The following is a 19,161-nucleotide window of genomic DNA, read 5'->3' on the forward strand; positions in this document are numbered from 1 at the left end:
AATGGCCAAAGAAAGTTCATCCCTACAAAATCATATAGTTTGGTCATGCTCCATTTTCGTCACACAAGATGCTCTCATCTTGCACAACCCTGATGACAACCCAAGCAATTGTTTCATACTTTAGTAATCTCAAACTTTTTTCAACTTTCACGCAATACATGAGCGTGAGCCATGGATATAGCACTATGGGTGGAATAGAATATGATGATGGGGTTGTGTGGAGAAGACAAAAAAGGAGAAAGTCTCACATTGACGCTGCTAATCAATGGGCTAGGGAGATGCCCATCAATTGATGTCAATGCAAGGAGTAGGGATTGCCATGCAACGGATGCACTAGAGCTATAAATGTATGAAAGCTCAACAAAAGAAACTAAGTGGGTGTGCATCCAACTTGCTTGCTCACAAAGACCTAGGGCATTTGAGGAAGCCCATTGTTGGAATATACAAGCCAAGTTCTATAATGAAAAATTCCCACTAGTATGTGAAAGTGAGAAAACAAGAGACTCTCTATCATAAACATCATGGTGCTACTTTGAAGCACAAGTGTGGAAAAAGGATAGTAGCATTGTCCCTTTTTTCTTCTTTTTCCTTTTTTTCTTTTTTTGGGCCTTTCCTATTTTTATTTGGCCTTTCTCTTTTTTTTATTTGGGACAATGCTCTATTAATGATGATCATCACACTTCTATTCATTTACAACTCGATGATTACAACTCGATACTAGAACAAAATATGACTCTATATGAATGCCTCCGGCGGTGTACCGGGATGGGTAATGAATCAAGAGTGACATGTATGAAATAATATGCATGGTGGCTTTGCCACAAATACGATGTGAACTACATGATCATGCAAGGCAATATGACAATGATGAAGCGCGTCATAATAAATGGAACGGTGGAAAGTTGCATGGCAATATATCTCGGAATGGCTATGGAAATGCCATAATAGGTAGGTATGGTGGCTGTTTTGAGGAAGATATAAGGAGGTTTGTGTGTGATAGAGCATATCGTATCACGGGGTTTGCATGCACCGGCAAAGTTTGCACCAACTCTCAAGGTGAGAAAGGGCAATGCACGGTACCGAAGAGGCTAGCAATGATGGAAGGTTGAGAGTGCGTATAATCCATGGACTCAACATTAGTCATAAAGAACTCACATACTTATTGCAAAAATCTACAAGTCATCAAAAACCAAGCACTACGCGCATGCTCCTAGGGGGATATATTGGTAGGAAAAGACCATCGCTCGTCCCCGACCACCACTCATAAGGATGACAATCAAAGAACACCTCATGTTTCAAATTCATTACACAACGTTTACCATACGTGCATGCTACGGGACTTGCAAACTTCAACACAAGTATTTCTCAAATTCACAACTACTCAACTAGCACAACTTTAATATCACTATCTCCATATCTCAAAACAATCATCAAGTATCAAACTTCTCTTAGTATTCAACACACTTATATGAAAGTTTTTATTATATCCATCTTGGATGCCTATCAAATTAGGACTAATTTTATAGCCAAAGCAAAGTACCATGCTTTTCTAAAGGACTTTCAAAAAAATATAAGTGCATCATGAGATCATGAGAGATCAATAATTTCTATAAAATAAAACCACCACCGTGCTCTAAAAGATATAAGTGAAGTACTAGAGCAAAATTGTTTAGCTCAAAAGATATAAGTGAAGCACATAGAGTATTCTAATAAATTCCGAATAATGTGTGTCTCTCCCAAAATGTGTGTACAGCAAGGAAGATTGTGGTGAACTAAAAATCAAAGACTCAAATCATACAAGACGCTCCAAGCAAAACACATATCATGTGGTGAATAAAAATATAGTTCGAAGTAAAGTTACCGATCAACGAAGACAAAAGAGGGGATGCCTTTAGGGGCATCCCCAAGCTTAGGCTTTTTGGTTGTCCTTGGATTTTACCTTGGGGTTCCTTGGGCATCCCCAATCTTAGGCTCTTGCCACTCCTTGTTCCATAATCCATCAAATCTTTACCCAAAACATGAAAACTTCACAACACAAAACTTAACAGAAAATATCGTGAGCTCCATTAGCGAAAGAAAACAAAAAACCACATCAAGGTACTGTAATGAACTCATTCTTTATTTATATTGGTGTTAAAACTACTGTATTCCAACTTCTCTATGGTTCATAACCTCCAATACTAGCCATAGATTCATCAAAATAAGCAAACAACACACGAAAAACAGAATCTGTCAAAAACAGAACAGTCTGTAGTAATCTGTATCAAACGCAAACTTCTGCAACTCAGAAAAATCTACCAAAGTAGGTAGACCTAGATAATTTGTTTATTGATCTATTGAAATTGGAATAAGTATTTTATCACTTTCTGGTGATTTTTAAAAATTGTTTTCGTGAGCAGAAAGTTTCTGACCTTTTCAGCAAGATCAAATAACTATCATCCGAGAAGATCCTATAGGTTTTACTTGGCACAAACACTAATTAAAACATAAAACCACATCTAACCAGAGGGTAGATCAAAGATTTATTACTAAACAGAACCAAAAAGCAAGAAACAAAAATAAATTGGGTTACCTCCCAACAAGCGCGATCGTTTAACGCCCCTAGCTAGGCATAATGGCAAGGATAGATCTAGGTATTATCATCTTTGGCATGCAATGCATAAATAGCTCCCATAATAGATTCATAAGGTAATTTTATTTTCTTTCTAGGAAAGTGTTCCATGCCTTTCCTTAACGGAAATTGGAATCTAATATTCCCTTCCTTCATATCAATAATTGCACCAATCGTTCTAAGGAAAGGTCTACCAAGAATAATAGGACATGAAGGACTGCAATCTATATCAAGGACAATGAAATCTATAGGCACATAATTCCTATTTGCAACAATAAGAACATCATTAATTCTTCCCATAGATTTCTTAATGGTGGAATCCGCAAGGTGCAAGTTTAAAGAACAATCATCAAATTCACGGAAACCCAACATATCACACAAAGTTTTTGGAATCGTGGAAACACTAGCACCCAAATCACACAAAGCATAGCATTCATGATCTTTAATTTTAATTTTAATAGTAGGTTCCCAATCATCATAAAGTTTTCTAGGGATAGAAACTTCCAATTCAGGCTTTTCTTCATAAGATTGCATTAAAGCATCAACGATATGTTTGGTAAAAGCCTTATTTTGGCTATAAGCATGCGGAGAATTTAGCACGGATTGCAACAAGCAAATACAATCTATTGAAGAACAATTATCATAATTAAATTCCTTGAAATCCAAAATAGTGGGTTCATTGCTATGTAAAGTTTTGACCTCTTCAATCCCACTTTTACCAATTTTTGCATCAAGATCTAAAAACTCCGAATCATTGGGACACCTTTTAACTAAAGTTGACTCATCTCCAGTCCCATCATTATCAAGATTCATATTGCAAAACAAATATTTAATAGGAGACACATCCATAACTTTTAGATCTTCATCCCTATTATCATGAAAACTAGAAGAACACGCTTTCACAAAGCAATCTTTTTTAGCACGGAACCTAGCGGTTCTTTCTTTGCACTCATCAATGGAAATTATCATGGCTTTGAGAGACTAATTGATATCATGCTTAGGTGGAATAGATCTAAGTTTCAAAGAATCAACATCAAGAGAAATTCTATCTACGTTCCTAGCCAATTCATCAATCTTAGCCAATTTTTCTTCAAGCAAAGCATTGAAATTCTTTTGAGAAATAATAAATTCTTTAACACTAGTCTCAAAATCAGAGGGCATCTTATTAAAATTTCCATAAGAGTTGTTGTAGGAACTACCATAATTATTGGAGGAATTACTAGGATACGGCCTAGGATTAAAGTTTCCTCTATAAGCGTTGTTACCAAAATTGTTCCTACCAACAAAATTCACATCCATAGGTTCAATATTATTCTCAATCAAAGTAGACAAAGGCATATCATTGGGATCAGAAGAAACACTCTTATTAGCAAACAATTTCATAAGTTCATCCATCTTTCCAATCAAAACATTAATTTCTTCAATTGCATGCACCTTTTTACTAGTAGATCTTTCAGTGTACCATTGAGAATAATTAACCATAATATTATCCAGGAGTTTAGTTGCTTCTCCTAATGTGATTTCCATAAAAGAGCCTCCCGCGGCCGAATCTAAAATATTTCTAGAAGCAAAATTCAATCCGGCATAAAAATTTTGTATAATCATCCATAGATTCAAACCATGTGTAGGGCAATTACGTATCATTAATTTCATTCTCTCCCGAGCTTGTGCAACATGTTTGATCAAGTTGCTTAAAATTCATAATATCGTTTCTAAGAGAGATGATCTTAGCGGGAGGAAAATACTTAGAGATAAAAGCATCCTTGCACTTATTCCAAGAATCAATACTATTTTTAGGCAAAGACGAAAACAAAGTTTTAGCACGATCTCTAAGCGAAAAAGGAAATAGCTTCAATTTAACAATATCATTGTCCGCATCTTTCTTCTTTTGCATATCACACAAATCAACAAAGCTATTTAGATGGGTAGCGGCATCTTCACTAGGGAGGCCGGCGAATTGATCTTTCATGACAAGATTCAGCAAAGCAGCATTAATTTCACAAGATTCAGCATAGGTAAGAGGAGCAATCGGAGTGCTAAGAAAATCATTGTTGTTGGTATTGGCAAAGTCACACAATTTAGTATTATCTTGAGCCATTGTGACAAGCAAGCAATCCAACACACAAGCAAACAAGAAGCAAGCGAAAAAAGAGGCAAACGGAAATAGAAGGCGAATAAAAAGGCAAGGGTGAAGTGGGGGAGAGGAAAATGAGAGGCAAATGGCAAATAATGTAATGCGAGGGATAAGAGTTTGTGATGGGTACTTGGTATGTCTTGACTTGTGCGCAGACTCCCTGGCAACCGTGCCAGAAATCCTTCTTGCTACCTCTTGAGCATGCATTGGTTTTCCCTTGAAGAGGAAAGGGTTATGCAGCAAAGTAGCATAAGTATTTCCCTCAGTTTTTGAGAACCAAGGTATCAATCCAGTAGGAGGCCACAGGCAAGTCCCTTGTACCTACACAAACAAATAAGAACCTTGCAACCAACGCGATAAAGGGGTTGTCAATCCCTTCACGACCACTTGCAAAAGTGAGATCTGATATAGATGATAAGTTAATTTTTTTGATATTTTTATGATAAAGATTGAAAGTAAAGATTGCAAAATAAACGGCGAGATAAATAGCTTGTTGACGGAAGATTAATATGATGGAAAATAGACCCTGGGCCATAGGTTTCACTAGTGGCTTCTCTCAAGATAGCATAAGTATTACGGTGGGTGAACAAATTACTGTCGAGCAATTGATAGAAAAGTGCATAATTATGAGAATATCTAGGCATGATCATGTATGTAGGCATCACGTCCGCAACATGTAGACCGACTCCTGCCTGCATCTACTACTATTACTCCACACATCGACCACTATCCAGCATGCATCTAGAGTATTAAGTTCATAAGAACAGAGTATGCATTAGGCAAGATGACATGATGTAGAGCGATAAACTCCAGCAATATGATATAAACCCCATCTTTTTATCCTCGATGGCAACAATGCAATAAGTGTCGTTTCCCCTTCTGTCACTGGGATCGAGCAACGCAAGATTGAACCCAAAGCTAAGGACTTCTCCCATTGCAAGAAAGATCAATCTAGTAGGCCAAACAAAACTGATAATTCTAAGAGACTTGCAAAGATAACCAATCATACATAAAAGAATTCAGAGAAGATTCAAATATTGTTCATAGATAATCTTGATCATAAACCCACAATTCATCGGATCTCGACAAACACACCGCAAAAAGAGTTACATCAAATAGATCTCCAAGAAGATCGAGGAGAACTTTGTATTGAGATCCAAAGAGAGAGAAGAAGCCATCTAGCTAATAACTATGGACCCGAAGGTCTGTGGTAAACTACTCACACATCATCGGAGAGGCTATGGTGTTGATGTAGAAGCCCTCCGTGATCGATTCCCCCTCCGGTGGAGCCCCGGAAAAGGCCCCAAGATGGGATCTCATGGGTACAGAAGGTTGCGGCGGTGGAAATAGGGTTTCGTGGTGCTCCTCGATGGTTTTGGGGTACATGGGTATATATAGGACGAAGAAGTAGGTCGGTGGAGCCACGAGGGGCCCACGAGGGTGGGGGCGCGCCCAGGGGGGCAGGCGCACCTCCCTGCCTCGTGGCCTCCTCGTTGATTTCTTGACGTGCACTCCAAGTCCTCTGGATCACGTTTGTTCCAAAAATCACACTCCAGAAGGTTTCATTCCGTTTGGACTCCGTTTGATATTCCTTTTCTGCGAAACACTGAAAGAGGCAAAAAACAACAATTTGCACTGGGCCTTGGGTTAGTAGGTTAGTCCCAAAAATAATATAAAAGTGTATAATAAAGCCCATTAAACATCCAAAACAGAATATATAATAGCATGGAGCAATCAAAAATTATAGATACGTTGGAGACGTATCACTCGTCTATCCAGGCAAGTAATCCACACCCGACCTCTATCCTCCTCCTTCCACATCCCACATGCCCCGGCCGCCAGCGCGACACCTTCCACCCAAATCACAGACCCCTCCACCAAATAAGAGCCTCCCTAAGCCATGGTGCATGCAGTATAGCCAGGAGCTCAAGGAGCATTTGGCAGCGGAGATGCAAATCGCGACTGCACGCGCGGATGAGGTCGCGATGGCTTTCATTCGTGCCAACCCCTAGATCTTGGAGGAGCACCTTGCCATTTGCTAGCGATGCCGGTTAAGCATGCTCGGTTTACCCGTTGCGTGTGCCGCTCCTGCCTTTCCTTCACAAATTCTAGTGAATTGTGCTATCTAATTTTACCATGCAAACTGTTGCTCTAGTGTATATGTTCTATATGTCATGCAGTGTGGTGCTCACTTATTAACTGTTTGGTTAATTAGTTGTCGTCTTTAGTTAACAATTTGGTTCAATTCTGCAAATGTGATGTTCAATTCTTCAGGCTGCAATTTTGTATTGTCTTCCATGTGAGAAATAAATCGAATTTATCTTTAAAAAATACATGAGAAATGAATACAATTGCTATATTTCCAAGTTGTCAAGCATGCTTGGTTTGGTTATACATTGTGCAATGTGGTGCCCAGTTAACATTTGGTTCATTTGTGTTGTGGTGTTTAGTTAACTATTTGGTTCAATTCTGCAATGTGATGTTCAATAGTTGTTTGTGCATTCTGTTATTGTATACCATGTGAGAAATAAATTGAATTTGGTTGTAGTAAATACATGAGAAACAAATACAATTGCTATATTTCCAAGTTAAGCATGCTTGGTTTGGTTAACTGTCTGATCTTCTATTAGGAGTATGTTATATTGTGCAATGTGGTGCTCTGTTAATGTTTGGTTCATTTGTTGTGGTGTTTAGTTAACTGCTTGGTTCAATTCTGCAATGCGATGTCCAATTGTCGTGGGTACAATTTTGTATTGTTGTGCATGTGAGGAATAAATCCAATTTGGCTGCACTTAATACATGAGAAACATATACAAGTGCTATATTTCCTAGTTCTTAATCATGCTTGGTTTGGATAAATGGGTTTTCCATGTGGCTTTTAATCTGATGAACCTGCAATGTGCTTATTTTTCATCAACATATTTTACTGATAGCATGCAGACCCTTACTTAACCTGATGACTAACTACCTTATATGTGTTGCTGGGAAACAATGGGAAGCACTAAGGTTTACAATCGAGGTTAGCACGTGCATTGTCCATTATCTAGTAGCACATTATTGTGCAATTGCAGGAACCATTCTAATAGTTAGGTTTTTAACAATTTGGTCTTGCACATGTAGGTCCTGCTGTCAGAGGTTTTGACCCACTGTCCGACCCTTTTCGCATATGGGGAAGTGATTTGTCCATGAATATCAATGAAGTCAAGAAACTCAAAAAGATTGTTAGGATAAAGAAATTAGTGACAAAAAACAACAAGATATTTGTCAGCGCAATGAAGAAGACATCAGTTCACTACAAGATGGTAATAACTATTATACCTTGCCTTTGTTTATTCCTTTGCCCATTTCCAATATAGAGAAGATATGTATGCACATCCTTGTTTTCAGGCCTTTCCAAAACAGTTCACTGATGATTACCTCTCAAAGCACCTCTATGGTCAGGAGGCGAGGAAGGTTTTCATACAACACCCAAGGTTCAATATTGAAGTGTTCCTGAAGAGGACGAAGGACGGACGGTCAATCATCCACAGGCATTGGCCTAAACTTGCAAAGACCTTCAACATGAATGAAGGCTCAATATTCGCCTTCCGCTTCAGCAGTTTTCCAGATGAGATGCATCTTTTATATACCGTCTATGATGCTAATTTCGAAAGGTTCTACATGTTGCATGTGAAACTTGGTGCTGGTGCAGTTGTGTAATGGGGTAGCTGAGTGCTGAAGCTATATCATGTTGTACTCTGATGTATTTCAATTATGAAATCATGTTTCCTTAATATGGAAATGAAATATATTATGCGCTTAATATGAATGTCAATTAGATTAATAAATGGATTATTAATAATAGGGCAATTAGCCTGCTAATGGGGAATTAGCCTGCTAATTGGGTTTTGCTATTGCAAACGGTTATTGAGAAAATACTGTGGGCGATGACCTCAGGCAATGCACACAGTTTCTAGGAATAAACCATGTTGGATCAATGAACAATCACACATGACCTTCTCTTGACAACTGTTTGCATTAGGCCACCTTGCGCAAACATTCACCACGTAAAAACTGTGTGTGATGGACAAGCTTTTCCACACAGTTTCTTCTATGCACCGTGTGTGATGCATTCAATAACGCAAACGATAAAATTGTTAATATCGTGTGCAATGGAAACGCTATCACAAAAAATTTAACGGGGAAGATTGTGTGTGATGTACCTGTGAACGGAAACGCTTTCCTTGGAGCGACTGTGTGGGATGTACATATGAACAGAAACGTTCAGCGGGGACTGACTATGTGAGATGTACTTTGATATGTCCCCAACGTATCTACTTTTCCTAATGCTTTTCCTCTTGTTTTGGACTCTAATTTGCATGATTTGAATGAAACTAACCCTGGACAGCACTCTTTTCAGCAGAACTACCATGGTGTTGTTTTTGTGCAGAAATAAAAGTTCTCAGAATGGAACAAAACTGTGCGAGGATTTTTTAGACAATAAAAGAGAATTTCTGGATCCAAGAGCCACCGGAGGGGGCACCTGGGTGGGCACAACCCACCAGGGCACGCCAGCCCTCCCAGGCGCGCCCACGTGGGTTGTCCCCACCTGGTGGCCCTGCAAACCCTGAAACCGACGCAATAAAATCCTATTTTTCCAGAAAAATCAGGGAGAAAGAATTACCACGTTCCATGAGACGGAGCCACCGTCACCTCCTGTTCTTCATCGGGAGGCCAGATCTGGAGTCCGTTTGGGGCTCCGGAGAGGGGGATCTTCGATCTTCGTCATCACCAACCCTTCTCCATCGCCAATTCCATGATGCTCCCCACTAGGAGTGAGTAATTCCTTCGTAGGCTCACTGGTTGGTGAGAAGTTGGATGAGATTGATCATGTAATCGAGTTAGTTTTGTTAGGGCTTGATCCCTAGTGTCCACTATGTTCTGAGATTGATGTTGCTATGACATTGCTATGCTTAATGCTTCTCACTTTGGGCCCGGGTGCCATGAACTCAGATCTGAACCGTTTATGTTATCACCATTATATCCATGTTCTAGATCCAATCTTGCAAGTTATGGTCACCTACTACGTGTTATGATCCGGCAACCCCGGAGTGATAATAGTCGGGACCACTCCCGGTGATGACCGTAGTTTGAGGAGTTCATGTATTCACTGTGTGTTAATGCTTTGTTCCGGTTCTCTATTAAAAGGAGGCCTTAATATCCCTTAGTTTCCAATATGGACCCCGCTTCCACGGGAGGGTAGGACAAAAAATGTCATGCAAGTTCTTTCCATAAGCACGTATGACTATTTACGGAATACATGCCTACATTATATTTATGAACTGGAGCTAGTGTCGTATCGCCCTAGGTTATGACTGTCACATGATGAATATCATCCAACAAATTACCGATCCAATGCCTACGAATTTATATTATATTGTTCTTGCTAAGTTACTACTGCTGTCGTTACTGTTGCACTTGCTACAAAACTACTGCTATCACTGTTACCGTTACTATTGCTGCTATCACTACTACCAAAACTATCATATTACTTTGCTACTGATCACGTTGCTGCAGATAATTAATCTCCAGGTGTGGTTGAATTGACAACTCAGCTGCTAATACCTTCAAATATTCTTTGGCTCCCCTTGTGTCGAATCTATAAATTTGGGTTGAATACTATACCCTCGAAAACTGTTGCGATCCTCTATACTTGTGGGTTATCAAGACCTTTTTCTAGCGCCGTTGCCGGGGAGCATAGCTATAATTGTTGAGTCACTTGGGATTACTATCAATTTATCACTATCCAGAATCTTAAGGATGCTAAGACTATGATTTATCCCTCTGAGACGAGGGGGGTAAGGAACTGCCATCCAGTTCTGCTTTAGATTCACCTTCTGTTATAAGTAAACTTGTAACACCACTAGATGGTATTAATCCTGATATGTCGCAAGTTATTGATGATGCTACTTCTACTCTGAATGATACTTATGATGATGCAAGTACCTTGCTTGATGATAATGATGTGCCACTTGGTGAATTTCTTGATGAACAAATTGCTAGAGTAATACAACATGATTTTGTTGAATGTGATGATGAGCTTGAAACTGAAACTCCTGAAACACCTGCTAGAACTAGCCTTCCCAGATATGAATTCCCAAAGGTACCGGAAGGTTATGTTATGAATGAGGAGACAACTAGAGATATTCTTGCTTGTAAGGATAGAGATGATCTAGAGAAATTATTATGCAAGTATAAAGAAAAATCTCTGAATGCTAGAATGCAATATGATCCTAAGTTTGCTACCTTACCTATCTTTATTGCTGATAAGGATTATGAATACTCTGTCGACCCAGGGTTAATTACTTTGGTTGAATCTGATCCTTTTCATGGTTATGAAACTGAAACTGTTGTGGCACATCTTACTAAGTTGAATGACATAGCCACCCTTTTTACTCATGATGAGAAAACTCGCTATTACTTTATTCTCAAACTATTTCGGTTCTCATTAAAGGGTGATGCTAAAGCTTGGTACAATACTCTTGCTCCTGGTTGTGTGGTTAGTCCCCAGAATATGATTTATTACTTCTCTGAAAAATATTTTCCTGCTCATAAGAAACAAGCTGCCTTACAGGAAATATTTAACTTTGTGTAAACTAAAGAAGAGAGTCTCCCACAAGCTTGGGGGAGGCTTTGCTAGTTACTTTAATGCTTTGCCTGATAACCCTCTTAAGAAAAATGAAATACTTGATATCTTCTATAATGGACTAACCGATGCTTCTTGGGACTTCCTAGATAGTTGTGCTGGTTGTGTTTTCAGGGAACGAACTATTGGACAAGCTGAGGAATTATTGAACAACATATTGAAAAATTATGATGATTGGACTCTTCCTGGACCACCGCCTAAGACCACTCCAAAGAAGAGGGGTATATTATATCTCAGTCCTGAAGATATGGAAGAGGCAAAGAAATCTATGAAGGAAAAAGGTATTAAAGCTGAGGATGTTAAAATTTTACCACCCATTGAAGAAATACATGGGCTTAATACACCACCACTGACTAAGGTGGTAGAGGTAAATTCTTTAATGAAATTCAATGATAATGATAATCCTCACAATATGCACCCTAGTCAATGCCTTTATGAGTTTGACAATTATATTAGAAAACAAGATCACTTCAATGCAAATGTTATGAAACAATTGAAATTTAATTTTGATATGATTACTCTATTGAGTGACTTGTTATTTACAATCTCAAATGATGTTAGAGGTGTTGGAAAACATGCTTCTATGGTATGAACCCAGTTAGAACAAGTTGCTAAATCTCAAAGAGAATTGCTTGATGACATGAATAACAACATACATGACTTTGCTGTTAGAATTGCAACTAGAGGAGGTAAAATGCCTCAGGAACCACCTTATCCTGAGGGACACCCAAAAAGAATTGAACAGGATTCGCAAAGGAATAACACCACTGCACCTAGACCTTCTAAATACAAGAAGAAAAAGAAAAATGATAGGACTTTGCATGCTTCTAGTGAACCTGAAGTAGAAAAATCTCCCGATAATGATAATGATGTTTCTATTTCTGATGCTAAAACTCAATCTGGTAATGAACATTCACCTAGTGATAATGAAAAAGATAATGATGATGTTCATGAAGATACTCAACCAAATAATGAAAAAGAACCAGATATTGATGTTGAGATAGAACCACCAGTTGATCTTGATAACCCACAACCTAAGAATACACGATATGATAAAAGAGACTTCATTGCTAGGAAACAAGGTAAAGAAAGAGAACCGTGGGTTCAAAAACCTATGCCTTTTCCACCCAAGTCAACTAAAAGAAAGATGATGAAGGATTTGAACGCTTTGCTGAAATGCTGAGGCCAGTCTTTTTGCGTACTCGCTTGACTGATACCTTGAAAATGCCTCCTTATGCAAAGTATATGAAAGCCGTCATCACCAATAAGAGAAAAATACCAGAAGCTGAAATCTCCACCATGCTTGCTAATTATACTTTTAAGGATGGAGTACCTAAAAAACATGGAGACCCAGGAATACCAACTATATCTTGCTCAATCAAAAACAATTATGTGAAAACTGCTTTATGTGATTTAGGAGATGGTGTTAGTGTTATGCCTTTCTCTTTATATAAAATACTTGATTTGAATAAACTCACACCTACTGAAATATCTTTGCAAATGGCTGATAAATCAACTACCATACCTATCGGTATTTGTGAGGATGTGCCCGTTGTTGTTGCTAATGTTACTATTTTGACTGACTTTGTTATACTTGAGATGCCCGAGGACGACAACATGTCGATTATCCTTGGTAGACCCTTCTTGAATACTACATGCGCTGTTATTGATTGCAATAAAAGAAGGTCACTTTTCATATCAATGGTAATGAGCATATGGTGCACTTTTTGAAGAAACAATTCCAAGTGAATGGCATTAATGTTATTGAAAAATCTCCGACAATCACTACTGGAAGTTTTCATCTACCTCTACCTACTGTTACAAAGAAATATGAAATGCTTATTGTTGGGGACATTCATATCCCCGTTGAGGTAACTTAGTGATTTACGAAACTTCTTCGGTTTCATGGTAATCGAAAATGGTTGTTAATAAGACTTGATCAACCTTATTAATGTATCATTTCTGAGAGGTATAAAGTTGATAAATTTAGTAAGCACTACCTTCTGTCCCCCCCTTTTATTTTCTGTTTTTATTAGTTAAATAAAATAAGACGCCATGTTTTTTCTGTTTTCTGAATTTCACGTGCAATAAAAAATGACCCAAAAATAAAAGTTCTCAGAATGCTCTGAAAATTTAATACGGTTTTTTCTGAATATTTAAGAATTTCTGGTGCAAATAATATCAGATGGAGGTGCACCAGGTGGGCAGAACCCACCTGGGCGTGCCCTGGTGGGTTGTGATCCCCACGTGGGCCCCTCACTTATCCCTTCACACCACATCATCACTTACCTCCAAAAAAATTCTCCATTGCTCTCTCTCCCGTGTTCTTGCTCTCAAACCCGCGGATTTCGATCTCTTTGCTCGAAGCTCCATTTCTTAAACTGTTTCGGCAGATTGTTGCTTGGAAAAGGATGAATATCTTTAGGAAGTTTGCTTCTAAGAAGAACTCCAAGGGAGTTATTGGGGAGTCATCTGGCAGTGATCTCCATCCTCGGAGGTTGGCGGAAGTACGGCCGTGCGAATGGACGCATACCCAGTTCATGGAAGAGGCTGGAATCCTTCAGGAGTTCACACAATATGCTGCTAATGCCGGCCTCACCGACTTCATCGCAGCTGAATGTGAACAGTATCATCTCCACAAAAATCTATGTTCCAAGTTTTAATTTCCTTCCTAGGAATAATCCTCCTAAGGTGCAATTTAGTTTATATAATGATTTCCATCAGATACCTCTCACTGAGTTTTGTGAAATAGCTTGCTTCCTGCTGACGGGAGCTTAGTTGAGCCTAGGCTGGCAGAGTTTGAGGCCTTTTATCGTACATTGACAGTGCGAGATAAGAGAGGGGTGTCAGCTATCACTTCCGCTGGCTTGCATTTTCCTGCTGTACATTACTTTCCTCTTTTCATTGCAAAATGCTTGCTTGCCAGAGAGAAGGTGGGTGCACTCAGCTCACCAGACCTTGCTGTTTTACGTCGTGCACTAGAGGGCGGCAACACATATAGCTTGGGAGCTATTGTGGCACGTTGCCTCCATATTAATTAATCCAAGGGTAAAATACAAGGTGGGATTTTCGCTACTCGTTTGGCGGCTCGCTTTAATGTTGAAAGACGCCTTCATGATCACCCTCTGCCCAAGGTTTACCTAGATCGCGCAGCCATGGAACACCACCATTTTATTGCACGAGATTACCCTAACATTCCTGTTCCATATTACCGGGTTTTCAGAGTGGAAACTCATGATATTTTTCCATTGCCTGCTCCTGCTTTGTTTGATTCCTTCGCCAGTGGCGGATATAGGATTATGCCTGCAGATATCATCGCCTACCGGAATGATCAGGCTGTAGAAGTGGAGGAGCCTCAGCAGTGGGATGTGTGGATGCCCGCTCCTCAGCACCCTAACTACTATCCAGGCTACTGATCGATTACCAAGTTAGGCCAAAAGCCTAAGCTTGGGGGAGTACGTGTTTCTCACCGAAATTACATTCATGTTCACACATTTCATTCCAGTTGTCGGTATTCACACTTTTTCATTGTATCAACCATGCTTAAATTTATTTTCTTGCTTTCTTCTTGCGTGTTTGACAAACCTTAGAAAAAAAAATTAGTTGTAGTTAGTTTACTTTCAATGCATGCTTAATTGTAGCACCAAAAAGAAAACCCAAAAAGATTTCCTTCTTCTTCTTTTGCTTGTTGGGAGCTTTCCCATGTAAATAGTTTTTCTCGTTTTTGCTTACCCTTTTATTTTGCTTGTTCAAGAAAACCAAAAACTCAAAAAATATTTCAATGTGTTTCTTTGAATTTCTTTTCTTTTTATTTGAGTTGTACCGAGGAGAAGACCACGGTGAAAATGTTGAGTGGCTCTCTCATGAATAATTGTTGATCTAATAAAGAGCCCATTTTACCTTGTGTTCTCCTGTTGAATAAAATGTTTGCAGATTCCAGCTTAGTCCATGGCATTCTTGCCCTATTATTATTTTCATATCGTTCGGTCGTGCAAGTGAAAGGCAATAATGACGATATTCGATGAACTGGTTGTGGCAGAGAGAAACTGGTATAAACTCGACTTGTTCTGTTTTTGCAAATATGTTTAACCTAGTATCCATGATTCGGCCCATTATAATTAAACATGTTTGCAATGACAATTAGAGATTATATTTTCTCATGCCATGCATAAGTATCTAGGAGTGGATAATGATTTATCTTGGATATCAACATTGCGTTAAAATGATTGTGATGTAGTATGATGATATGGTATCCTCCTCTGAATGTTTGAGTGGCTTGACTTGGCACATGTTCATGCATGTAGTTGAATCAAAACCAAGATAGCCTCTATGATATTTATGTACATGGTGCTCATATCCTACTCATGCTAGTGTCCAATGTTACTTACGCATAATGCATGATCATGACCGTTGTTGCTCTCTAGTTGGCTGCTTCTCAACCTAATTGCTAGCCTTCACCTATACTAAGTGGGAATTCTGCTTGTACATCAAAAACCTTGAACCCAAAGTTATTCCAGATGAGTCCACCATACCTACCTATATGCGGTATTACCCTGCCATCCTAAGTAAATTTGCATGTGCCACCTCTATAAACTTCAAATAAATATCCTTTTTGTGTGCCTGGTTCGTTCATGACAGGAGGTGGTCGGTATCTTTCATGCTAAGCCAGTTATTCTCAGGTCAAGTGTTTGTTCACTCGCCATAGCATGAGAAAAGGGCGGTAATAGGGATGCCCAGTCCCAAACTGCAAACAGAAAAAGCTTACAAATAATCAAACAAAAACTCCCAATGGAGTCAAAACTTTTACTTTTATCGCTTGGAACCGCCACTAGCGTGCTTGGCATGGAAGGGTGGATGCCTCAAAATATCATTTACCTCTGTTTTAAAAACTTGAGCTCTAGCACCTCTGCAAATCACTGCTTCCCTCTGCGAAGGGACTTTCTATTTACATTTATGTTGTGTCATCACCCTCTATAAGAAGCGCCAGAACTTGAGATCACTGCTGTCATGCTGATGCATTGTGTGTAGCTAATGTTGGGTGCATCATGACTAGATCTTTTCTACCATGAATTACAATGTTTATTCGCTGCTTGAACTTTGGAGTTGCTCTGCATTTATGTTTTGCGGTCTCAGAAAGGGCTAGCGAGATACCAATATTGTCATATCGTATCATTGATGCTGATTATGTCATTGATATGAGTTAATATGTTCTTTCAGAGTTATTGTCGGCATGGTTAGTTATAATGTTGGCGGAAAACCTGGGTGTTGTTTAAGATTTTTTATGCAAAGAAGAGCAAAAGAGTTCATAAAAGTTTTTCTTTCTCGCTTTCAGTTTATCAACTGAATTGCTTGAGGATGAGCAAAGGTTTTAGCTTGGGGGAGTTGATACGTCTCCAATGTATCTAATTTTCCTAACGCTTTCCCTCTTGTTTTGGACTCTAATTTGCATGATTTGAATGAAACTAACCCCAGACTGACGCTGTTTTCAGCAGAACTACCATGGTGTTATTTTTGTGCAGAAATAAAAGTTCTCGGAATGGAACGAAACTTTGCGACGATTTTTTATACAATAAAAGAAAATTTCTGGAGCCAAGAGCCACCGAAGGGGGCACCTAGGTGGGCACAACCCACCAGGGTGCGCCAGCCCTCCCAGACGTGCTCAGGTGGGTTGTCACCACCTGGTGGCCCCGCATACCATGAAACCAACGCTATAAAATCCTATTTTTCCAGAAAAAATCAAGGAGAAAAAATTATCGCATTCCACGAAATAGAGCCGCCATCACCTCCTGTTCTTCATCGGGAGGCCAGATCTAGAGTCCGTTTGGGGCTTCGGAGAGGGGGATCTTCGTTCTTCGTCATCACCAACCCTTCTCCATCGCCAATTCCATGATGCTCCCCACCGGCAGTGAGTAATTCCTTCGTAGGCACGCTGGTCGGTGAGGAGTTGGATGAGATTATCTTGTAATCGAGTTAGTTTTGTTAAGGCTTGATCCCTAGTATCCACTATGTTCTGAGATTGATGTTGCTATGACTTTGCTATGCTTAATGCTTGTCACTTTAGGCCCGGGTGCCATGAACGCAGATCTGAACCGATTATGTTATCACGATTATATCCATGTTCTAGATCCAATCTTGCAAGTTATAGTCACCTACTACGTGTTACGATTCGGCAACCCTGGAGTGACAATAGTCGGGACCACTCCCGGTGATGACCGTAGTTTGAGGAGTTCATGTTTTCACCATGTGTTACTGCTTTGTTTTGGTTCTCTATTAAAATGAGGCCTTAATATCCCTTAGTTTCCAATATGGACCCCGCTGCCGCAGGAGGGTAGGACAAAAGATGTCATGCAAGTTCTTTCCATAAGCATGTATGACTATTTACGGAATACATGCCTACATTATATTTAGGAACTAGAGCTAGTGCCGTATCGACCCAGGTTATGACTGTCACATGATGAATATCATCCAAAAAATTACCGATCCAATGCCTACGAATTTATCTTATATTGTTTTTGCTAAGTTACTACTGCTATCGTTACTGTTGCACTTGCTACAAAAATACTGCTATCACTGTTACCGTTATTATTGCTGTTGTTACTACTATCAAAACTATCACATTACTTTGCTACTGGTCACGTTGTTGCTGATAATTAATCTCCAGGTGTGGATGAATTGACAACTCAGTTGCTAATACCTTCAAATATTCTTTGGCTCCCCTTGTGTCAAATCTATAAATTTGGGTTTAATACTCTACCCTCGAAAACTGTTGGGATCCCCTATACTTGTGGGTTATCATACTTGCGACCGGAAACAATTTCACCTATATAATTCTATTTTTTAGCTCTACTGTATGTATTACCGTATTTGAGCGCTCGCCGGTCGGACACGGCCTCACTTTGCCGAGTGTGTGTGCCAGGAGGGTATGTACCCGATGGTTTCTTGGTCGTGTGGGAAGGACCCCCTTATCGCGCACACTAACTTGGCGACGGTTCCAAATGCCGTCGCGGAAAGGGGTTAAAAACCGTTTGTATAGCACCGACGCGTACCAGTGATGGTATAAGAGGTATCAATAAGATCAAATAGGACAGTATGAGTATTGCGTAGGATGTAAATTTTAATCTTCGCACAAATGAATCAGTGAGGTTATAGTATTGTCGGCACTTATCTGACACAAAGTCCTCAAGGCCAACATTTTGTACGTATGCATCAAACTCTTCCTTGAAACCTGCATGAACCATGAATTCATCCTATGGCCATTCACACACTTGAGCTTCTCTTGCTGGTTCAAGGTCCGGCTCACGTATCGTGAGCCTCGGTGCTTGCTTCCTCGAGGAACCACCTTGGTACATTTTCCCAAACATTTTTCTTCCTCTAAAAAATTTCTCAAATTTTTAGTGACTCAAAATAAAAGTCAACCAAACTCAACAAAATTGATAGCAACTACTCCAGCAAGTGCCTCAAAACACTCATGCACGTGCCCCTCGTCTTGCTCTCCTTCTCTTTCTCCATCCCCCAAGCTCGCCGCTCGTCGGAACACCAGGCGCCGCCCAAAACGCCCACCAACCACACTAGCTTTCTTCTTGCCACCGCGCCCTGCACCCTTGTTGAGATCCATACAGGGCGCCACCAAAGGGCTCGTGCGAGGGGTCCGAGGACACCGACAACAACATCCAGTACCTCCGCGACACCAGGCGACTGCCGTCGACGGAGGAGGTGGCTGCGCGCACGACC

The sequence above is a fragment of the Triticum aestivum genome, chromosome 4D (assembly GCF_018294505.1).
Source record: "Triticum aestivum cultivar Chinese Spring chromosome 4D, IWGSC CS RefSeq v2.1, whole genome shotgun sequence".
Lineage (NCBI taxonomy): Eukaryota > Viridiplantae > Streptophyta > Magnoliopsida > Poales > Poaceae > Triticum > Triticum aestivum.